The sequence below is a fragment of the Bubalus kerabau genome, chromosome 1 (assembly GCF_029407905.1).
Source record: "Bubalus kerabau isolate K-KA32 ecotype Philippines breed swamp buffalo chromosome 1, PCC_UOA_SB_1v2, whole genome shotgun sequence".
Lineage (NCBI taxonomy): Eukaryota > Metazoa > Chordata > Mammalia > Artiodactyla > Bovidae > Bubalus > Bubalus kerabau.
In genome coordinates, this window is record NC_073624.1 from 207,559,147 (window position 1) to 207,581,744 (window position 22,598).

Below are 22,598 nucleotides of genomic sequence, written 5' to 3' on the forward strand. Positions count from 1 at the left end.
CCACACGGGTCTTAATTGTTCCGTGGCATGTGGAATCCTCCCTGAGCAGGGATTGAACCCATGTCCCCTGAGCTGGCAGATGGATTCCCATCCACTGTACCACCAGGGAAGTCCTATATTATTTTGTTTTGTTTACTTTCTTAAGAGTGCAAGTCCTTACTTGTTTGGCAGTTAGAGGGAGAGGCTCATCATTCAGATTCCTACTAAGCTTTGTGAGAAGATTAAGAAACGGTACAGGTTAGAGATGAGAAGGATCACACTCACATGAGACCACCATCACTTCAGACCCTAACTGCAAATTCAGCGGTTTCACCAAAGCACTGTTGGGAGTGGCAATTTTCAAGGACTCACAGAACCTGCTCAAAGCTGTTATACTCCCTGTATACACTGTATTATACAGTTTCTTACAGAGAAGGGATACAGATTAAGAATCAAAGTGAAGAAGTTCATGAGTCTACAGAAGTGGAAATGTGGGATGTCTGCTCCTCTCTGTGTAGCCAGGACACACACAGTGTACTGTGCACTCGGGAGGCTGTTCTGAGTTACTCAGGGAAGACATTGGTTGGTTGACCTCAGTCTGCAGATCAACTGACACCTTGTGACCCTAACTCAGCTGTGCGGTTTTTCTGGTGTGAGTAGTCCCCACCCTGAGGTGTGGTCAGCACCCACCCTAAATCAGGTCTTTTTCTCTGGCTACCCCAACTTGCCTTGGAAGAAAAGCTATGACCAACCTACACAGCATATTAAAATCAGACACATTACTTTGCCAACAAAGATCCATCTAGTCAAAGCTATGGTTTTTCCAGCAGTCATGTACGGAGTGAGAGTTGGATACAAAGAAAGCTGAGGGCCGAAGAACTGATGCTTTTGAACTGTGGTGTTGGAGAAGACTCTTGAGAGTCCCTTGGACTACAAGGAAATCCAACCAGTTAACCCTAAAGGAAATCAATCCTGAATATTCACTGAAAGGACTCATGCTGAAGCTGAAACTCCAATACTTTGGCCACCTGATGTGAAGAACTGACTCATTTGAAAAGACCCTGATGCTGGGAAAGAATAAAGGCAGGAGGAGAAGGGGATTTCAGAAGATGAGATGGTTGGATGGCATCACCAACTCTATGGACATGGGTTTGAGCAAGCTCTGGGAGTTTGTGATGGACAGGGAAGCCTGGCGTGCTGCAATCCGTGGGGGTAGCAAAGAGTCAGACATGACTGAGCGACTGAACTGAACTGAGCCCAACACTCCCAGAAAATAAAGCATAATTTAGGAAAAACAAAGGTATCTCCCAGGACCTGAGGGCAAAATCCAGACCTCTTTGGGGACAGTTAAATTCTTTAAGACACAGGACAACCTTTGCCTGTGGCCAAGCCTCTGACAGCAAAATGATCATATTGCCTAACAGCTGGGGGACCAGTGTTGAGGTTGTTGCTGTTGTTCACTCACTAAGTCATGTCCAATGATTTGCAACCCTGTGGACTGCAGCATGCCAGGCTTCCCTGTCCTCCATTATCTCCCAGAGTCTGCTCAAATTTGTGTTCACTGAGTTGGTGATGCTATCTAAACATCTCATCCTCTGATGCCCTCTTCTCCTTTTGCCCTCAATCTTTCCCAGCATCAGGGTCTTTTCCATTAAGTCTGTTCTTTGCATCAGGTGGCCAAAGTATTGAGCTTCACTTTCAGCATCAGTCCTTCCAACGAATATTCAGGGTTGATTTCCCTGATGATTGACTGGTTTGGTCTCCTTGCTGTCCAAGGGACTCTTAAGAGTTTTCTCCAGCACCACAATTCGAAAGCATCAATTCTTCGGTGCTCAGCCTTCTTTATAGTCCAACTCTCACATCCATACATGGCTACTGGAAAAACCATAGCTTTGACTAGACGGACCTTTGTCTTTGCTTCTTAATATGCCATCTAGGTTTATCATAGCTTTCCTTCCAAGGAAGCAAGCACGGTTTAATTTCACAGCTGCAGTCACCATCTGCAGTAATTTTGGAGCCCAAGAAAATAAAATGTGTCACTGCTTCCATTTTCCCCCCTTCTATTTGCCATGAAGCAATGGGATCTGACGCCATGATCTTAGTTTTCTGAATGTTGAGTTTCAAAAAAGTTTTTTCACCCACTTCTTTCACCCTCATCAAGAGGCTCTTTAGTTCCTCTTCACTTTCTGCCATTAGACTGGTGTCATCTGCATATCTGAGGTTGTTGATATCTCTCCCACCAATCTTGATTCCAGCTTGTGCTTCATCCAGCCTGGCATTTTGCATGATGTCCTCTGCATAGCAGGGTGACAATATACAGCCTTTTTGTACTCCTTTCCCAGTTTTGAACCAGTCAGTTGTTCCATGTCCGGTTCTAACTGTTGCTCCTTGACCTGAGTACAGGGCCAAGTGTCCCTGTCAGAGCAGGGACAAACAAACAGCTCATCTGTCCTACAAGCAGTTTCATATTTTTGTACTAATTCAATTGTTCATTGTCCCCTTTGAATCTTATGATAAAGTTGTATAGAACTATTTACCTTAGAAATTAGCTAATAATTAGGTAAATCCAGTTCTTCCTGAGACTAGTCATTTTCCACCTATTTGACTTCCTCAAGGGGCTTTAACTGAATTTCCCCAATACATGTGACTATGAATATAAGTATTGTAACAAGGCCAGTGTTGCACACTATCGCAGTGTGGCAGCAGACATATCCTGAAAAACCTCTGGCACGTGACCAGAGTCCCACTCAGCCAGTGAGAATTAGTTCACTGGTGGAAATGTCTCCCAGAGTGATGGATGTCATTCAGGCTGGCGACTTCCATTCAATTGTTGCAGGCTGTAAAAGCAGGAGTGGTCTCGGCAACATGTCATCATCCTTTCAGGCATCTGGTGTAACTGAGCTAAGAGACAATAACATCTTACTCTGAGCCTCTCTTGAGGTACCAATGTAGACTGCATAAATCATTAAACTTTATGTTCAGCTACCATTCCTCACAGGCTTTCCTGGTGGCTCAGATGGTAAAGAACCGGCCTGCAATGCAGGAGGTCCAGGTTCAATCCCTGGGTCAGGAAGATCCCCTGGAGAAGGGAATGGTTCCCCACTCCAGTATTCTTGCCTGGAGAATTCTATGGCCAGAGGAGCCTGGTAGGTCCGTGGGGTCACAAAGAATCAGACACTACTGAGAGACCAACACACACACACACACACACACACCCCATTCCTCTTCCTCCTCTCCATTCAAACCCTAATGTTCCCACTTGGGGAGAGGGTTGTTCCAGACTGCCAGCAGCAATACAAATCTCGTCTAGCACCTACCCTCCCCAAGGCCACTCTCATTCCTGTGGGTAGGGTTGAAAGGGCGCAGAACTGGTGGGCTATCCCAACCACTAAGCAATACAGCGGTATTCACCCTCAGCCCCAATTTTGCCAAGTTGGGTGAAGGCACAACCCACCGCATCAGACCCTTAAGAATCTGACATAAAAATTTAAAGGCATAGTTACAGTTTGTTAGGGGTCATCCCTGCGTTCAGCATCTGCAGTTGCAGCCCTGGTCCTGGACCATTGCATCAGGTAGGACAAAAGAGGTGGAAGTGATGTGAGGAAAAAAGAAAAATAATTATACCACCATTTTTCCTACCTCCTCTTTCCCAAATACCATCCCCCCAAAAGCAGAGGACTCTAACTAGGGGGGGACTATCCCTTGCCCCACCCACTTGTGTGTAACTCCACACTCATAATGGTGTGTAAACCAGCCATTTATGCTTTTATTTCCCCATGTTTTAGACCTCCAAAACAGTTCCACATTGCTAGTGATTAGTGAAATGGAAGTCAAAACTACAATGAGGTGTTACCTCACACCAGTCAGAATGGCCATCCCAAAAAGTCTATAAAAAATAAATGCTGGAGGAAAGGGAACCTTCTTACACTAGCGGTGGGAGTGTAGATTGGTGCAGCCACTATGGAAAACAGTATGGAAGTTCCTTAAAAAACTAAAAATAGAGTTGCCAGAGAAAGTCCACTTCTGCGCATATACCCACAGCCCTATTTACAATAGCCAAGATATGGAAGCAACCTAAGTGCCCATTGACAGATGAATGGATAAAGAAGATATATGATGGGATATTACTCAGTCATAAAAAGAATGAAATAACATCATTTACAGCAACATGGATAGACTTGGAGATGATCATACTAAGTGAAGTAAGTCAGAGAAAGACAAATAGCATATGGTGTCACTTATATGTGGAATCTTAAAAAGTGGTACAAATGGGACTTCCCTGGTGGTACAGTGAATGGGAATCTGCCTGCTAATGCAGGGGACACAGAGCCGATCCCTGGTCTGGGAGGATTGCACATGCCACTGAGCAACCAGGCCCATGCGCCACAACTACGGAACCTGTGCGCTCTAGGGCCCTTGACCACAACTGCTGAGCCTGTGTGCTGCGACCACTGAAGCCCACGTGCCTAGAGCCTGTGCTCCACAAGTGAAGCCACCACAACGAGCCTGCGCTCCACGACAGAGCAGACCCCGCTCGCTGCAACTAGAGGAAGCTTGCACACGGCAATGAAGACCCGTAATAAGTAAATAAAATTGTTTTTTAAAATTATACAAATGAGCCTATTTACAAAATAGAAACAGACTCACAGACATAGAAAATAAACTTTACAGTTATCAAAGGAGAAAAGGGGGTGGTGTAGGATTAAACAAGGAGTTTGGGATTAACAGATACACACCATGTTATATTGGAGAAGAAAATGGCAACCCGCTCCAGTATTCTTGCCTGGAGAATCCCAAGGACAGAGGAGCCTGACGGGCTACAGTCTATGGGGTCACAAGAGTTGGACATGACTGAGTGACTAAGCACACCATGTTATATAAAATAGACAAACAACAGGCCTTACTGTATAACACAGGGAACTGTATTCAATATATTGTAGTAACTTCTAATATCTAAAAATATCTAAAAATCTGAAAATAATCTAAAAAATAATATATATATGATATATAATTATATCAGTTCAGTTTAGTCACTCAGTCGTGTCCGACTCTTTGCAACCCCATGAATCGCAGCATGCCAGGCCTCCTGTCCATCACCAACTCCCGGAGTGTACTCAAACTCATGTCCATCGAGTTGGTGATGCCATCCAGCCATCTCATCCTCTGTTGTCCCCTTCTGTTCCTGCCCTCAGTCCCTCTCAGCATCAGGGTCTTTTCCAATGAGTCAACTCTTCACATGAGGTGGCCAAAGTATTGGAATTTCAGCCTTAGCATGAGTCCTTCCAATGAACACCCAGGACTGATCTCCTTTAGAATGGACTGATTGGACCTCCTTGCAGTCCAAGGGACTCTCAAGAGTCTTCTCCAACACCACAGTTCAAAAGCATCAATTCTTCGGCGCTCAGCTTTCTTCACAGTCCAACTCTCATATCCATACATGACCACAGGAAAAACCATAGCCTTGACTAGATGGACCTTTGTTGGCAAAGTGATGTCTCTGCTTTTGAATATGCTATCTAGGTTGGTCATAACTTTCCTTCCAAGGAGTAAGCGTCTTTTAATTTCATGGCTGCAATCACTATCTGCAGTGATTTTGGAGCCCCTAAAAATAAAGTCGGACACTGTTTTCACTGTTTCCCATCTATTTGCCATGAAGTGATGGGACCAGAGGCCATGATCTTAGTTTTCTGAATGTTGAGCTTTAAGCCAATTTTTTTCACTCTCTTCTTTCACCTTCATCAAGAGGCTCTTTAGTTCCTCTTCACTTTCTGCCATAAGGGTGGTGTCATCTGCATATCTGAGGTTATTGACATTTCTCCTGGCAATCTTGATTCCAGCTTGTGCTTCTTCCAGTCCAGCATTTCTCATGATGTACTCTGCATATAAGTTAAATAAGCAGGGTGACAATTTACAGCCTCGATGTACTCCTTTTCCTATTTGGAACCTGTCTGTTGTTCCATGTCCAGTTCTAACTGTTGCTTCCTGACCTGCATATAGGTTTCTCAAGAGGCAGATCACGTGGTCTGGTATTCCCATCTCTTTCAGAATTTCCCACAGTTTATTGTGATCCACACAGTCAAAGGCTTTGGCATAGTCAATAAAGCAGAAATAGATGTTTTTCTGGAACGCTCTTGCTTTTTCGATGATCCAGTGGATGTTGGCAATTTCATCTCTGGTTCTTCTGCCTTTTCTAAAACCAGCTTGAACATGTGGAAGTTCACAGTTCACATATTGCTGAAGTGTGGCTTGGAGAATTTTGAGAATTACTTTACTAGCGTGTGAGATGAGCGCAACTGTGTGGTAGCTTGAACATTCTTTGGCATTGCCTTTCTTTGGGATTGGAATGAAAACTGACCTTTTCCAGTCCTGTGGCCACTGCTGAGTTTTCCAAATTTGCTGGCATATTGAGTGTAGCACTTTCACAGCATCATCTTTCAGGATTTGAAATAGCTCAACTGGAATTCCATCATCTCCACTAGCTTTGTTCATAGTGATGCTTTCTAAGGCCCACTTGACTTCACATTCCAGGAGGTCTGGCTCTAGGTCAGTGATCACACCATCGTGATTATCTGGGTCGTGAAGATCTTTTTTGTACAGTTCTTCTGTGTATTCTTGTCACCTCTTCTTAATATCTTCTGCTTCTGTTAGGTCCATACCATTTCTGTCCTTTATCGAGCCCATCTTTGCATGAAATGTTCCCTTGGTATCTCTAATTTTCTTGAAGAGATCTCTAGTCTTTCCCATTCTGTTGTTTTCCTCTATTTCTTTGCATTGATCGCTGAGGAAGGCTTTCTTATGTCTTCTTGCTATTCTTTGGAACTCTGCATTCAGATGCTTATATCTTTCCTTTTCTCCTTTGCTTTTCGCTTCTCTTCTTTTCACAGCTATTTGTAAGGCCTCCTCAGACAGCCATTTTGCTTTTTTGCATTTCTTTTTCTTGGGGATGCTCTTTATCCCTGTCTCCTGTACAATGTCACGAACCTCCGTCCACAGTTCATTAGGCACTCTATCAGATCTAGTCCCTTAAATCTACTTCTCACTTCCACTGTATAATCATAAGGGATTTGATTAGGTCATACCTGAATGGTCTAGCAGTTTTCCCTACTTTCTTCAATTTAAGTCTGAATTTGGCAATAAGGAGTTCATGATCTGAGCCACAGTCAGCTCCCGGTCTTGTTTTTACTGACTGTATAGAGCTTCTCCATCTTTGGCTGCAAAGAATATAATCAATCTGATTTCAGTGTTGACCATCTGGTGATGTCATATGTAGAGTCTTCTCTTGTGTTGTTGGAAGAGGGTGTTTGCTATGACCAGTGCGTTCTCTTGGCAAAACTCTATTAGCATTTGCCCTGCCTGTTACTCCAGGTGTTTCTTGACTTCCTACTTTTGCATTCCAGTCCCCTATAATGAAAAGGACATCTTTTTTGGGTGTTAGTTCTAAAAGTTCTTGTAGGTCTTCATAGAACCGTTCAACTTCAGCTTCTTCAGTGTTACTGGTTGGGGCATAGGCTTGGATTACCATGATATTGAATAGTTATATATAATTATACATATAATTGAAAGACTTTTCTGTACACCTGAAACTAACACAACATTGTAGATCAACTATACTTCAATTTAAAAGAAGTTTCAATTGTTCATTTCTTCATCAAACTTACTCTGAGGATGACATCTCTCTGTCCATCTACTTCATGGACCCAGGTGGCCACCTCAAATGAGCACCCTAGGAAACCTATTTGTTAATTCAAATCATCTTCCAAATCCGGCAGGTGTTCTTCTGCTGGGCGTCACATGTCCTATGCACCCCATATGGTCATCCTGTTAACAGGCCAGCTTTCCATTGCCCTCTGCCTGGCCATATGGCCAGGCCATTGGCCCCTGCCTGTGAGTCTGTAAAAACCCAAATATAGGGTCTTTTTACTATTGTTCAGTCCTTCCACCACTGCTAGGAAAAATGCAAATCGGCCCCCTGAGTTGACTTGCTTTGATTTTCTTCTATCAGAGTGGTAGCCTGCCAAAGAGGAAGGTGTCCACTCACTGTGGAGCTTCTGCCCACAAACCAAACAGCTCTTTGTTGGCCGTGGAGGGCAGCTCATAGGGCACTGCCCAAGTAGCCTGTAGCCAGAGGATCCAGCAGCTCTTTTTTTTTTTTTTTCAAATTTCAAACTTTTTATTTTGTATTGGGGTATAGCCGATTAACAATGTTGTGGTAGTTTCAGGTCAACAGTGAAGGGACTCCACCATACATATACATGGATCCAGGCTTCCCTGGTGGCTCAGCAGAGAATCCACTGCAATGCAGAAGTCACTGGAGACGCAGGTTCGATCCCTGGGTAGGAAAGATCCCCTGGAGGAGGAAATGGCAACCTGCTCCAATATTCTTGCCTGAAAAATCTCATGGACAGAGGAGTCTGGCGGGCTACAGTCCATAAACAGACAGATGTAGATAGGACTGAAGTGACTTTCAACTTAGCAGACATGCATACATGTATCCATTCTCTCCCAAAGCCCCCTCCTATCCAGGCTGGCACATAGCATTGAGCAGAGTTCCATGTGCTATATACTAGGTCCTTGCTGGTTAACCATTTTGAATACAGCACTGTGACACAACCTTCCCAAACTTCCTAACCACCCCTTTCCCCAGGCAACCATAAGTTTGTTTTCTAAGCCTGTGAGTCTCTTTCTGCTTTGTAAGTTCATTTGCATCATTTCTTTTTAGATTCCACATATAAGAGATATCTACAATATTTCTCCTTCTCTGTCTGACTTACTTCATTCAGTATCACTCTCTCTAGGTCCAGCCATTTTGCTGCAAATGATATTATTTCCTTCTTTTTAATGGCCGAGTAATATTCCATTGTATATATTCACCACATCTTCTTTATCCATCTGTCGTGATGGACATTTAGGTTGCTTCCATGTCTTGGTTATTGTAAGAAAGTGCTGCAATGAACACTGGGGGGCATGTATCTTTTCTGATCATATTTTTCTCCAGATATATGTCCAGAAGTGGGGCTGCAGGGTCATATGGTAGCTCTATTTTTAGTTTGTTAAGGAACATCCATACTGTTCTCCACAGTGGCCATGCACTAAGTTGCTCAGTCAAGTCCAACTCTTTGTAACCCCATGGACTGTAGCCTGCCAGGCTCCTCTGTCCATGGGATTCTCCAGACAAGAATACTGGAGTGGGTTGTCACTCCCTCCTCAAGGGAATCTTCCCAACCCGAGGATTAAATCCACATCTCTTTTATCTCCTGCATTAGCAGGCAGGTTCTTTACCATTAGCACCACCTGGTACATAATGGCTGTATCAATTTACATTCTTGCCAACAGTGTAGGAAGGTTCCCTTCTCTCCCTACCCTCGCCAGCATTTGTTGTTTGAGGATTTTCTGATGATGATGCAGCAGCTCTTTAGGTGGTTCCGAGTCAGCCCTAGAGGAAAAGAGTAAGTATCACCTGGCATTCTGTGGCATGTTCCTGTATGAAACACTTCCACTGTATGACGGAACACTCCTGGACATTGCCCTCCCCGTTAGAGTATTTCTCCATCATCACCCAAGGCATAATGAGTGTTTCAGGTTCAAGGTTATTTGATGTCTCTCAGTCATAGGGGAAATCTCAAAGCCCAATAGCAAGCTGTGTGTGTGTGCTTAGAGGCTCAGTCGTGTCCAAGTCTTTTAGTAATAATTTTCTCTCAAATGTGAATGTTCTGGTCCCAAATCCCAGAAGTTGCCACTAGGTGGCACTCACAGGCTTTTGCTATAAACGCCAGTCTACACTGCACACTGCAGAGAAGGCAATGGCACCCCACTCCAGTACTCCTGCCTGGAAAATCCCATGGACGGAGGAGCCTGGTAGGCTGCAGTCCATGGGGTCGCTGAGGGTCGGACACGACTGAGCGACTTCACTTTCACTTTTCACTTTCATGCATTGGAGAAAGAAATGGCAACCCACTCCAGCATTCTTGCCTGGAGAATCCCAGGGACGGGGGAGCCTGGTGGGCTGCCATCTATGGGGTCGCACAGAGTTGGACACAACTGAAGCGACTTAGCAGCAGCAGCACACTGCACACTGGGCTTTGGAATTGCAAATCAACAACCTGTGTGGGCTCAGGCACTCTCACAGGTTCCCATTTAATGTTTCCAATCCATATTGGAAGAAGGGTAGATTTCCATGCCTCCTGTTTTACAATGCTGGTAGGGGAAGCCTTCCCCAGTCAGACACAGTATCCATCCTCACAATACATTCAGGTAAAGAAGACGCAACCACTTCATACAGTCTTGATGTGGGTTCAATCCCTGGGTCAGGAGGATTCCCACTCTAGTGTTCTTGCCTGGGGAAATCCCATGGACAGAGGAGCCTGGCAGGCTATAGTCCATGGGGTCACAGAGTCGAACGCGACTGAGTGACTAAACAACAAAGTAGGTGCAACCACTTCATGCAGTCTGTTCTTGCCTTCGATTTTCATCCAGACTTTCACCTTTATCCCGTTTATCCTCCCAGTTTAGCTATAGCACTGTTAGGACTTCACATACAGATTTTGGAATCACAGTGCACGGGGCTCCCATATCAAGGAGTCCCAGAAAAGTCTCTTCTCCATCCTCTGACCATTTTACTCACTCAAGTTCGGATGGCCTTGGGTCTCCAGCAGGGGTCAGTTCTTATCTTGATTATATTGCAGGGCCATTGCCCCAGATAATTGGAGGCCTCTAGCCATCTTTGTCTTCCAGCTTTAAAAATTCCTCCACAAAGAATAAATAAAGCAAACTTATTTAGGGCCCTTCACTATCAGAGCTTGTATTCACTTCAGCAGCACATACACTAAAATTGGAACGATACAGAGAAGATTAGCATGGCCCCTGTGCAAGAATGACGTGCAAATTTGTAAAGCGTTCCAAGTTTAAAAATATATATAACTTCGATTCTCCAGGCAAGAATACTGGAGTGGGCTGCCATGCCATCCCTCCAGGGGATCTTCCCAACCCAGGGATCGAACCCACATTTCTTATGTCTCCTGCATTGGCAGGTGGGTTCTTTACCACTAGCGCCATCTGGGAAGCCCATAATATAACATATATAATATATACATATCTTCACTGTGGTTCCAGTATCATTTCTCCCTTTGATAGTGACCCTGATACTAGTGCCTGTAGCTCAGACCATCTGTAATCCAAGCTTGGCCCAGTCTCAGGATCTGCAACACTCTTGCTTTCATTTTAGCAATTACAGATAATAACCAAGGCAGAATGTATTTTTTTTTTTTTGCTTATTTCTTGTTACTTTTGATTTCCTTATGCATCCAGTGAACCAACTCTGTGGGAATGGATTCTATCATTTCTAAATTCTATTACTGATTTTTTAATATATATTTAAAATTTTTACTTTTGTATTTTTGGCTGCACTGGGTCTTTGTTGCTGTGCCTGGGCTTTCTCTAGTTGCAGTGAGCAGGGCCTATGCTTTGTCGCAGTGTCTGGGCTTCTCCTTGCAGCGGCTTCTCTTGTTGTGGAGCACAGGCTCCAGGACTTGCATGCTCAGTGGTTAGGGGACGTGGGCTCTCAACAGCTGGTTCAATTGTTGTGGAGCACAGGCTTAGCTGCCCTGAGGCATGTGAATACCAGATCACCTGACTTGCCTCCCCAGAAATGTGTATGCAGGTCAAGAAGCATACACATTTAGAACTGGACTTGGAACAATGGACTGGTTCCAAATAGGAAAAGGAGTATGTCAAGGCTGTATACATACACACTTAGAACTGGACATGAAACAATGGACTGGTTCCAAATAGGAAAAGGAGTATGTCAAGGCTGTATATTGTCACCCTGCTAATTTAACTTCTATGCAGAGTACATCATGAGAAACGCTGGGCTGGAAGAAGCACAAGCTGGAATCAAGATTGCCAGGAGAAATGTCAATAACCTCAGATATGCAGATGATACCACCCTTATGGCAGAAAGCAAAGAACTAAAGAGCCTCTTGGTGAAAGTGAAAGAGAGTGAAAAAGTTGGCTTAAAGCTCAACATTCAGAAAACAAAGATCATGGCATCTGGTGTCATCACTTCATGGCAAATAGATGGGGAAACAATGGAAAGTGACAGACTTTCTTTTCTTGGGCTCCAAAGTCACTGCAGATGGTGATTGCAGCCATGAAATTAAAAGGTGCTTGCTCCTTGGAAGGAAAGCTATGACCAACCTAGATAGCATATTAGAAAGCAGAGACATTACTTTGCCAACAAAGTTCTGTCTAGTCAAAGCTACGGTTTTTCCAGTCATGTATGGATGTGAGAGTTGGACCATAAAGAAAGCTGAGCACTGAAGAACTGATGCTTTTGAACAGTGGTGTTGGAGATGACTTTTGAGAGTCCCTTGGACTACAAGGAGATCAAACCAGTCCATCCTGAAGGAGATCAGTCCTGAATATTCATTGGAAGGACTGATGCTGAAGCTGAAGCTCCAATACTTTGGCCACCTGATGTGAAGAACTGACTCCTTTGAAAAAACCCTGATGCTGGGAAAGATTAAAGGCGGGAGGAGAAGGGGATGACAGAGGATGAGATGGTTCAGTGGCATCATCGACTCTATGGACATGAGTTTGAGCAAGCTCCGAGAGTTGGTGATGGACAGGGAAGCATGGTGTGCTGCAATCCATGGGGTAGCAAATAGTCGGACACAACTGAGTGACTGAACTGTCTCTCACTTCCTGGGACACCAATGCTGGTACCCTTAGATGATAAGACTACATTTCACATGCCAAGGTTATACTGATTCAATGTATATGGGCTGATCTGATTTTTTTTAAAAACCAAAATCCTGAAGGACTGTAACCCTGACTTTGATGTTCTTTGCTCTGACCAGACATAAAACCGTGCTATAAACCATGTTTCTCTGGAGCAGTCCCTCAGAGTAATCTGAGAGGCTGTCTTCTGGGCTGTAGCCCTCAGTTTGGCTCAAATAAAATTCTTTTCTATTCCTATTATAGACTGTTTATTGTTTTCATCCACACTTCTTTGACTGGATCTTTTGATTTACTAGTTTGTTGAATACATGTTGTTACTCAACCCATCTACTGAGTTTCTTGTGTCAACAATGACACTTTTCAGGCCCCATATCTCCAGTACATTCTTTCTAACTGCTTGTTCTTTCTTCATGTTCAGGAGCCTCCTGGGTCTGAGGAAATCCTTACTGGCAGGTCTATGCAGGTGGCCTCACTAGTACAAGTTGTTCCATTTCCTCTTTGCAGTTCCTGCCAGTCTCAGGTCCCCGGAGGACCCACAAGCCTACCTGCCTGGTATTAATAAAAGAGGCCCAAGTGAGTCTACTGTCAACTCTGCCCTGATGGTGAACCTACTGTGGGGGAGACTACACCTCAGGGCTGAGGCCTCTCAGGTACATTTTGGCCCCATCATTCTGCATTTTCTCACCCCCTCCCAACGTACCCCTGCCACTTGTGTGTGTGTGTGTGTGTGTGTGTGTGTGTGTGCACGCCTGTGTGTGTGCTAAATCACTTCAGTCATGCAACCCCATGGACCATAACCCGCCAGGCGCCTCTGTCCATGGGATGCTCCAGGCAAGAATACTGGAGTGAGTTGCCATGCCCTCCTTCAGGGGATCTTCCCCACCCAGGGGTCTAGCCCACGTCTCTTCAGTACACTGGCAGGCGGGTTTCTTTACAGCTAGCGCCGCCTGGGAAGCCCCAGCAGAAGCCGTTTTCTATGAGACGTACTGTGTGATTCACTCCTAGCTTCCTCCCTGCTCGCTCACTCCTGTGACTCATGGTATTCTGTCTGCAAGCCCTGAGATCACTCAAGGTCAAATGACTGAAACTGAAATGCTTAACTTCATTTTCACTATTATATATTATATATAATTTTCTGTTACGTAAGTTCAATTCATCTACGTTTACTGATATAACTGATACTTTGTAGTGTCAACTATCTTGTACCATGTCATATTCACTCTGCGTTGTTTTATTTTTAGGGCTTCCCAGGTGGCTCAGTGGTAAAAAATCAGCCTGCAATGCAGGAGACCCAAGTCTGATTCCTGGGTCGGGAAGATCGCCTGGAGAAGGAAATGGCAACCCACTCCAGCATTCTTGCCTGGAGAATCCCATGGAAAACAGAACCTGGCAGAGTACAGTCCATGGAGTTGCAAAGAGTGGGACACTACTGAAGTGACTGAAGCAGCAACAAATTCTCTGTATGATTACTTTGCTTTTGTTTTTGTATTTCTTTTGGAGGTGAGGAGGTTTGTATTTCCGGTTAGTGGTTATTTTTCGGTTAATTACTTCTATGAGGCCCTCAGGCCTTTGTCCTCATTTAGGTTTCTGCTATTTTATTTGCCAGCTCTGAGTGCCATCCCTGGATGCTGACCTGTTCTCTCTGTGAGATGGGTGAGCTCACCGTGCTTCCCCAGGCTCTCCCCGCCCCACTGTTCAGTCACTGTCAGCACGTACAAGGTTTACACACATTTTCTCCACCCTTTTTCCTATCTTTGTTTTATAGTTTGACCCACAGATAACATATTCCAGGCATCAAGAGCTTTTTGTCAGTTTCTCAAATCATCTCCTTTTTGGATAAATTTCATCCTCAAAGAACCTGTGAGTGGGTATTCCCTGTTTCTGTATTTTTAAAGCTGTTTTTTTCCCTAGCATCTTAATACTTAAAGGAGTACTTGTCTGCACATAAAGTCATTGGTTTACACTCTCATACACTGTTTCTTTTAAAAAATATTATTACCTAATTTATTTATTTATTTATATTTATTTTTATTTTATTTTTGGCTATGCTGGGTCTTTGTTGCTGCTCAGGCTTTTCTCTAGTTGCAGCAAGGGAGGCTACTCTTCATTGCAGCGCTCAGAATTTGGCAAGACAGAATCCCATTCTTTCGAGGTGCCGTCTCCAAGAAGGTACCATAGCTGAGTCTTCAGAGAGCCATTCCACATTTCCATTGAGTCAGCCACTTCTGGATGACAGACTATGTGGTAAGACTATGACAGAGAAGAATAAACCTGCCTACATATTGGATCTATTCCTGTAGCTGTGAGCTCTGCACTGTGTTGCCTGTGCCTGGTCATGCTGGTTCTGAACATCTGTAAAAGAATATTCCTTGCAGCCTGAAATATACATACTAGCTCCTTCTCAATGCTCTGCCTCACAGGCTTTACAAGTATAACATTTTCCCATTCAAATAGAGATAAAAAGTTGTAGAACAGAAAGTAACAACTGTCTTGTTGGAAGATTATATGTGAACAGATCTATGCAGACAGCTGCAAGAACAAAGGATTAAAGAATCAAGAAGTCTGCAACAACCAGTCACACCTCCTCGCCTTTTAGTACAAAAAAAGACTGAATTCTAACTCGGGTAAAATGGTTTTTTGGAACACTAGTCCATCATCTTCTTGGTCTGCTGGCTTCCTGAATAAAGTCGTTATTCCTTGTATCAACACCTTGTCTCTTGATTTATTGGCTGGTCATGCTGGGACCTGGGGCTTCCCTTGTGACTCGAGGTAAAGAATCCAGGAGATTGCTACGCAGGAAACGCGGCTTCAATACCTGGGTCAGGAAGATCCCCTGGAGAAGGAAATGGTAACCCACTCCAGTATTCTTACCTGGGAAATCCCATGGACAGATGAGCCCGGCAAGCTATAGTCCCTGGGGATGCCAAAAAGAGTTGGACACAAATTTTCAACCAAACAATAATATGCAGGGAGGAGTAGGAGCTTGGACTCAGTAACAAGACAGTTAATGCCATTAGCATGGACCCAGTGCTGTGTCTTTGTAGAGGAATTAATTTTGTGGTCAGAAGCAACACTGTGCGGAGCACCATGACAGCGGGTAGATCGCTGTGTGAGTCCAGAATGGTGGAGCTAAAAGAAGCATCAGAAGCAAGGAAGACAAATCTAGTCTCAGATCTAGATCAAGTGAAGTCAAAGTGGCAGTCGTTTCAGTCGTGACCGACTCTTTGCGACCCCATGGACTGTAGCCCACCAGGCTCCTCTGTCCATGGAGTTCTCCAGGCAAGAATAGTGGGGTGGGTAGCCATTTCCTTCTCCAGGGGATCCTCCTGACCCAGGGATCAAACCCAGGTCTGTTGCATTGCAGGCAGACTCTTTACCATCTGAGCCACCAGGGACGCCCAAAGATATGCCAAGGAAGACAAATCTACATTCAGATCTAGATTAAGGGTCTGTGTCTATATCTGTAAGAGTGAATTTCTTTCCCCTCCATGATGGAAAAGAGAATACAATCAACCAGAAACCAGGAAAGTGGCTACTCTTCCTTCATCAGGGGCTCAGGGCTGGTCTCTGCAGCTGTCATCCAGCTCACTCAGCAGGGGCATGACCCCAATCAGGTGTGGTCAGAAGCCCGTGGTACTGAGCCGTGCACAGGCTCCCCTGCTGTCACCAAGGCCACTCTGCTCATGGGTCCATTCAGCCTGTTGTGGCTGGGAGAAGGGTGATGGACACCCACAGGTGTTATTTTGTCCACCTAATTATGAAGAGCCTCCTCTGCATAGATGCCCTTTAGTGGGCATCCACACAGAACACAAAAAACTTCACAGTCTGCTCCCTTCCTAGAGGGCCAAACATATTCTGCTCCAGATGTCCTCATTATTAATTTTCCAATTTTGATCCTCTTAAGACTTTTGACAATCCAGCCAAATAATCAGCCACTGCCCATAAATCATGGTACACCCATTCTTCCAGGCATTTTCCACTCCAGACAAAGTGCACAGCCAGATGTGCTGCCCAGAGGATTTCTCTTCACCTCTGACCCCAATTCAGGAGGGTCAGAGTCAGGGAAAAACAGATTTGAAGATGTTATACAATTGGCTTGGAAGATGGAGAAAGAGGTTCTAAGTCAAGTAATGCAGGTGGCTTCTAGAAGCTGGACAAGGCAAGGAAATGGATGAGCCCCTAGAGTGTCTAGAAGGAACCCAGCCCTCCTGTCCCCTCGATTTAGCCCGTGAGATTTCTCACCTACAGTAGGGCTGTCCGCTTCTGAATGTCAAAAGCTTCTCAAGCAGACCATCTGGAAACCAAGCTCAAGTTCTTTCTCTCTCAGTCAACTGGCCAAGAAGGCTCTCCATGAGGTCACAGGCCTGGACTGATGGCAAGAGGCAAACACAGGAGTTGGCAGCAAAGGAGTCCAAGCCCCCCATGGTGTACCCTATGTGTGCCTTTGGACATGCCCAAGCCCAGTCTCTAGTCTGCTCTGTTGCTGCTGGGTGTGCCAAAGGACAATATAAGGACAACAATGCCAAGTTCGTTGGGCAGCTCAGGCTGCATCATCAAGGGATCAGAAAGGTTAGGCCTTTCCAACCCAAAACCAGAAAATATTTCTCAAAGGGAGAATAGTTCTATATGCAAAGGAGGGGAAGAATTTGCTCTAAAACCCTGAGGTCTGCACTGTAATTCTCTTGGTGCTTTCCAGATGCTCCTCACAGCATTCCTATTTGTCACAGACACAGCGAGTGTCATTGGTTCTGCTGGATCATGAGGCCCAAGTGTTGGGGAAGCTTTTACTGCTGCATAGCCTGCCCTTGTTCTGGTCACCTCTCAAGCCCAGGTGGCTGGGACTTCCCTGGTGGAGCTAAGACTCCAAGCTCCTAACACAAGGGGTCCAGGTTTGATCCCTGGTCAAGGAAATAGATCCCACATGCCTCAACTAAAAGATTCTGCATTCTGCAACTAAAGAGTGCTGTAACTGAGACCTGATACAGCCAAATGGATAAATAATAATAATAATATAAAAAACAGGTGGCTTTCCAGGTGGCTCTCACTGGGTAAGGGATCAGACACAAACATGGCGAGTGTCGTCTCTCCACTATGAAACGACTCACCAAGAACTGTGCCTCTCTTTTTTGGTGGTAGGTTGTGGAAGGTGCGTTTGTCTTTTATCAGAGAAGAGATATATTCCAGACCATCAGACTTCCCAAATGAAGAAGTGGTGGACCCCTGAAATTTTATGAGGTTTTGTGAGGTTCATACTGCTCACCATATGACTTGCGTGCATCTTATTAAGATATCAAAAGTATCTGCCGTTTCTTGTTTATCAGACCAGTCAACATCACGTCAGTGCAGAGGATCAGCATCAGGTTTTCTGGAACGTCAAGGTGGTCGAGTGGTCTATGGATTATATTACAGCCGAGCAGGAGAGCTGACATATCCCTAAGGTAAGACCGAAGGCAAGTTGTTGGTCCCAGTAGGTGAAAAAAAAACACTGTCTTTGGAGAGCCTTACAAATTGGTATAGAGAGAAAGGCATTAGCTAGATCAACAGCTACCAACTGTCAGGAGATGTGCTGAATTGCTCCAGTGACGCCTGGGACAGCAGCTGCAATCTGAGTCACCAGCAGCCAACAGCTGAGTTATGTGGGGATGTGGCATTAAGCTCTACAACTCCCCTTGGGAGGCAGTCTTGTTTCCAGGTTCCTATTTTGGTACAGAGGAGCAGCTTCTGGAGCTTTCACTCTAAGGGGTAGGGAACCAACATCAGCATTCTTCCAGTTGCCAGGTATCTCTTTTCCAATTATACATTCAAGAATTGAAGAAATATCAATTGAGGGACTTCCCATCTAGTGGTTAAGAGACCACTGGCCAATGCAAGGGACACGGGTTCAACCCCTGGTTCAAGAAGATCCCACATATGGTGCAGCAACTAAGCCCAAGAACCACATCTACTGAGCCTACATTCCTCAACTGCTGAAGGCTGCATGCCCTAGAGCCTGTGCTCCGCAACAAGAGAAGCCACCGCAATGAGAAGCCCAGGTGCTGCAACTAGAGAATAGCCCCTGCTCTCTGCAACAAGAAAGCCCATGCACAGAAATGAAGACCCAGTGCAATCAAAAATAAATAAATGTTTTTTAAAAAGAAATATCTATTGATTTTTGACAAGGGTGCCAAGACAATTCAATGGGAAAAAAGTCTTTTCAACAAATGGTGCCGGGATGACTGGATACCCACATGGAAAACAATGAAGTTGGACCTCTTTCATATACCATGCACAAAAATGAACTCAAAATGGATCGTGGGCCTAGATGAATGAACTAACACTATAAAATTCTTAAAGTGTAGAAGTATACCTTTGTGACCTTGGGTTAGACAAAGCCTCTTCAGATCTGACATCAAACACACACACACACAAAACACAGATAAATTGAACTTCATGAGTACATCTAGTACTTGATGAACTAGAGATCTTGATTTCAAATACCATTCTCCAATGAAAGGAACCAGGGCTCCTTGGAGAAACGGCTGATTGTAGAACCAGGTAGTAACTATATAAGATGAGACTGAAACATCTTATAGTGCCAGAAAGTAAATACGTGATGAACACACACACACACACACACAGTGATGGGAAAATGTCAAAGGAACCCAGGACCAGCTGAAAGCAGAGTTGGAACAATTTGAGCAACAAAATAAAGTTGTCATGGTGTATAAAAGAGTCTATACTGATACAGATAAACGACTGACTAAATAAATCAGAAGAAGAGACAAGTCACCCATGCAAAAGAATTCTAAATAATATACATGGCTACTCTGCCCTCAAGGAGTTGGCATAACTCCACAGTCCTTAAATGGAGGCTGCACAGAGTGTGGACATAACTCCAGTTTAATTAAGAGAGATACATCAATTAAAAATAAAAAAAGAAAAATACATCAGATAAACTCAAACTGAAGAACATCCTAAAAAAAAAAAAAACACCTAACCTGTACTCCTCAAAACTGTCAAGGTCATCAAGAACAAGGAAAGTCTGAGAAACTGTCACCACCCAGAGGAGCCTAAGGAGACATGATGACTAAATGTGACACAGTGCCCTGGATGGGGTCCTGGCACAGAAGCAGAACATTAGGTAAAAACTGAAGAAATCTGAATAAAGTATCAATATTGGTTCATTAATTGTAACAACTGTGCCATATCAATGTAAGATGTTAATAACATGGGAACCCAGGTGTAGAGTATATGGGAATTCTTTGTATGATCTTTGTAATTTTCCTGTAAAACTCTTCTAAAATTAAAATTTCATTTTTTAAAAATGTAAAACTTGTGAAGGACACCCTAAATAAAGTGAAAGGAAACCCAGAAGATTAAGTATTTTTCCTAGGAGAGAAAGGTCCAGAAAAGCAGGCAGGGCCAATGATACTGAGTATTTTTCACGTGCTTACTGGCCATATGTATGTCTTCTTTTGTGAAGTGTATGTTCAAATCTTTTGCACTTGTAATATTGAATCAACTGTCTTATTACTGCCTTTTGAGTGGAGTTTTATTGGCTTAAAACAACATAAACATTATCTTATAGTCAGGTAGATCAGAAATCTCATTGGGCTAACATCAAGGGGACAGCTGGACTGGGATCCCCCTAAATACTAGAGAATCATTATTTCCATGCCTTTTCCACCTTCCAAATCCACCTGTGTTTTTTGACTTGTAACCCAGTCCTCCATCTTCAAAGCCAAGAATGTAACATCCTCAAAAATCTGTTTTTCTCCAACTTTGCCCTTCCTGTCTCCCTCTTCTAAGGTCACTGTGATTACATTGGGCCCAACTAGGTAACCAGGCCAGTCTTCCCATCTAAAGATCCTTTATTTAATCACAACTTCCAAGTTCTTCTGCCATCTAAAGTAACATATTCACAGGTTTTAGGTGTTAGGATGTGGACATCTTTGGGGAAGCCATTAATCAGCCTACAACAACCACAATCTATCATTACGTATAAAAAGCTGGCAATAAAGAATGCACACAGATTCATTTGCATAAGAAAAAAACACATCACTGAGTGTTAAGAGCCCTTCATATACTCTAGATCAAGTTTTTAATTTAATTAATTATTATTTTTGGCTGCACTGGGTCTTCATTGCTGCGCTGTGGGCTTTCTCTAGTTGGGGCGAACAGGGGCTCCTCATCATGGCAGCTTCTCTTGTTGCAGAGCGCTGGAAGTAGGCACTCAGGCTTCAGCAGCCGCAGCACTCAGGCCCTACGGCATGTAAGCTTCAGCAGTTGTGCTGCACGGCCTAGTTGCCCTGCAGCCTGTGGAAGCTTCCCAAACCAGGGATCACCCACGTCCCCTGCATTGGCAGGCAGATTCTTAACCACTGGACGACCAGGGAAATCCTAGATCAAGTTCTTTGACAGGTATGTGTGAATACCATCTCCCAACCTATGACATGTTGCTGCTAAGACACACCACAACCAAGACGGATCTCAAGAACATTATTCTGAGTGAAAATGACCTTACACAAAAAATTATACTGTATGACTCCATTGAGAAGAAGTTCTAAAGGAGGCAAGACTAGTCTACGGTAGAAAAAAAATCCAAACAGTAGGAAAAGCCCTGATATTTGTGAAGCTCAGACTCAGGGGACCCTCTGCTTAGGGCAGCTACTCTGTGTTTCAGGCTTCTGCCCTCCCAGCAAATGTTGAATATAAATCCTTAGTAGTCCATTCTGTCTGCTTTACCCTGTTCTCAGCTTAGGGACCACAGTAGAAAGAACGATGACCCCCAAGGATGTCCATATCCTAACCCCTGGCATCACACATGTGAATATCTTAATGCTACATCACAAAAGGGGAATTAGAGTGGCAGATCAGCTGACTCTAAAATAGGATGATTATTCTGGATTTTCCATGTTGGCCCAATGTAATGATATGGGCTCACAAAGGCAGCAGCAGAAGATGGAGAGATGCCATGATGGAAGAGACTCAAAGTGTAGAGGGACTGGTCTGGTATCGAGGGCTTTGAAGATGGAGAAAGCAGGTCACTACCCAAGGAATGTGGCTGGCCTCCAGAAGCAGAAGCAGGGGATGGCCCCAAGCCGACAGCCAGTGAGAAAGCAGGGACTCAGCCCTATGTCTGCAAGGAAGTGAATCCTGGTGACAACCTGGATAAGCAAGCACACCATTCTCTTTTAGAACCTCCAGAAAGAATCAGGGCCTTGATGACACCTCAATTTCAACTGGTTGAGGTTCACCTTGAGCTTCTGACCAATGGAGCTGTAAGAAAGAAATCTGTGTTAAGTCACTACATTTGCAGGCATTTGTTAGAGCAGCAACAGAAAACTAGCACAGCAACCAAGCTATGTGCTCATGAGTCCATTAATTCTGTTTCTCCAGGCATATCACAGACTATTTCCAAGCCCATCTTATCACATACATACACCTTAATAAACCCTAAAGCCCAATATATTTCATGTGCACTTTTCTTAACCTAATACATTTCTCTTCTCAGATGTTCTGTCCCCAGGATATGCTGCTGCCACCCCCAGTCTACTCCCACCCCAAGTCCTGTGTCATTCTGCTCTCACCCGGGGCAGGCGCTTCTTAAGCCTCTGCCTCTCTGTGGGCCTGTGTCCGCCCACTGCTATTCTCCCGGGTTGGAAGAAACAACTAGAAGAGTTTAAAAAGTTGTTCCCTGGGAGGGTGGGGACCATAGAACTGGTGTTTTTCACGCCAGAGGGAACAGCCTCTCTTAAGATTTTCTCCTGAACAAAGCATGAGGGCAAAGCTTACAAAGGCCGCAAGGTCAAAAACCACAATCTCCACAGACTGAACGGTCCATTTAGTGAAGCCTGTGGGTGGTCCATTCAGGACCGGCTGGGTTGGGCTGGTTACTAATCTGT

At 44.4% G+C, this 22,598-nt stretch overlaps 1 non-coding gene across 1 annotated transcript; it reads left to right on the forward strand.

Moving 5' to 3' along the window:
• Positions 1-10,777: 10,777 nt before the first annotated feature.
• LOC129642506 (U6 spliceosomal RNA) lies at positions 10,778-10,884 on the forward strand. The gene has a single exon (XR_008709775.1). It is a non-coding gene; the product is annotated as a U6 spliceosomal RNA (small nuclear RNA).
• The last annotated feature ends 11,714 nt before the right edge of the window (positions 10,885-22,598 follow it).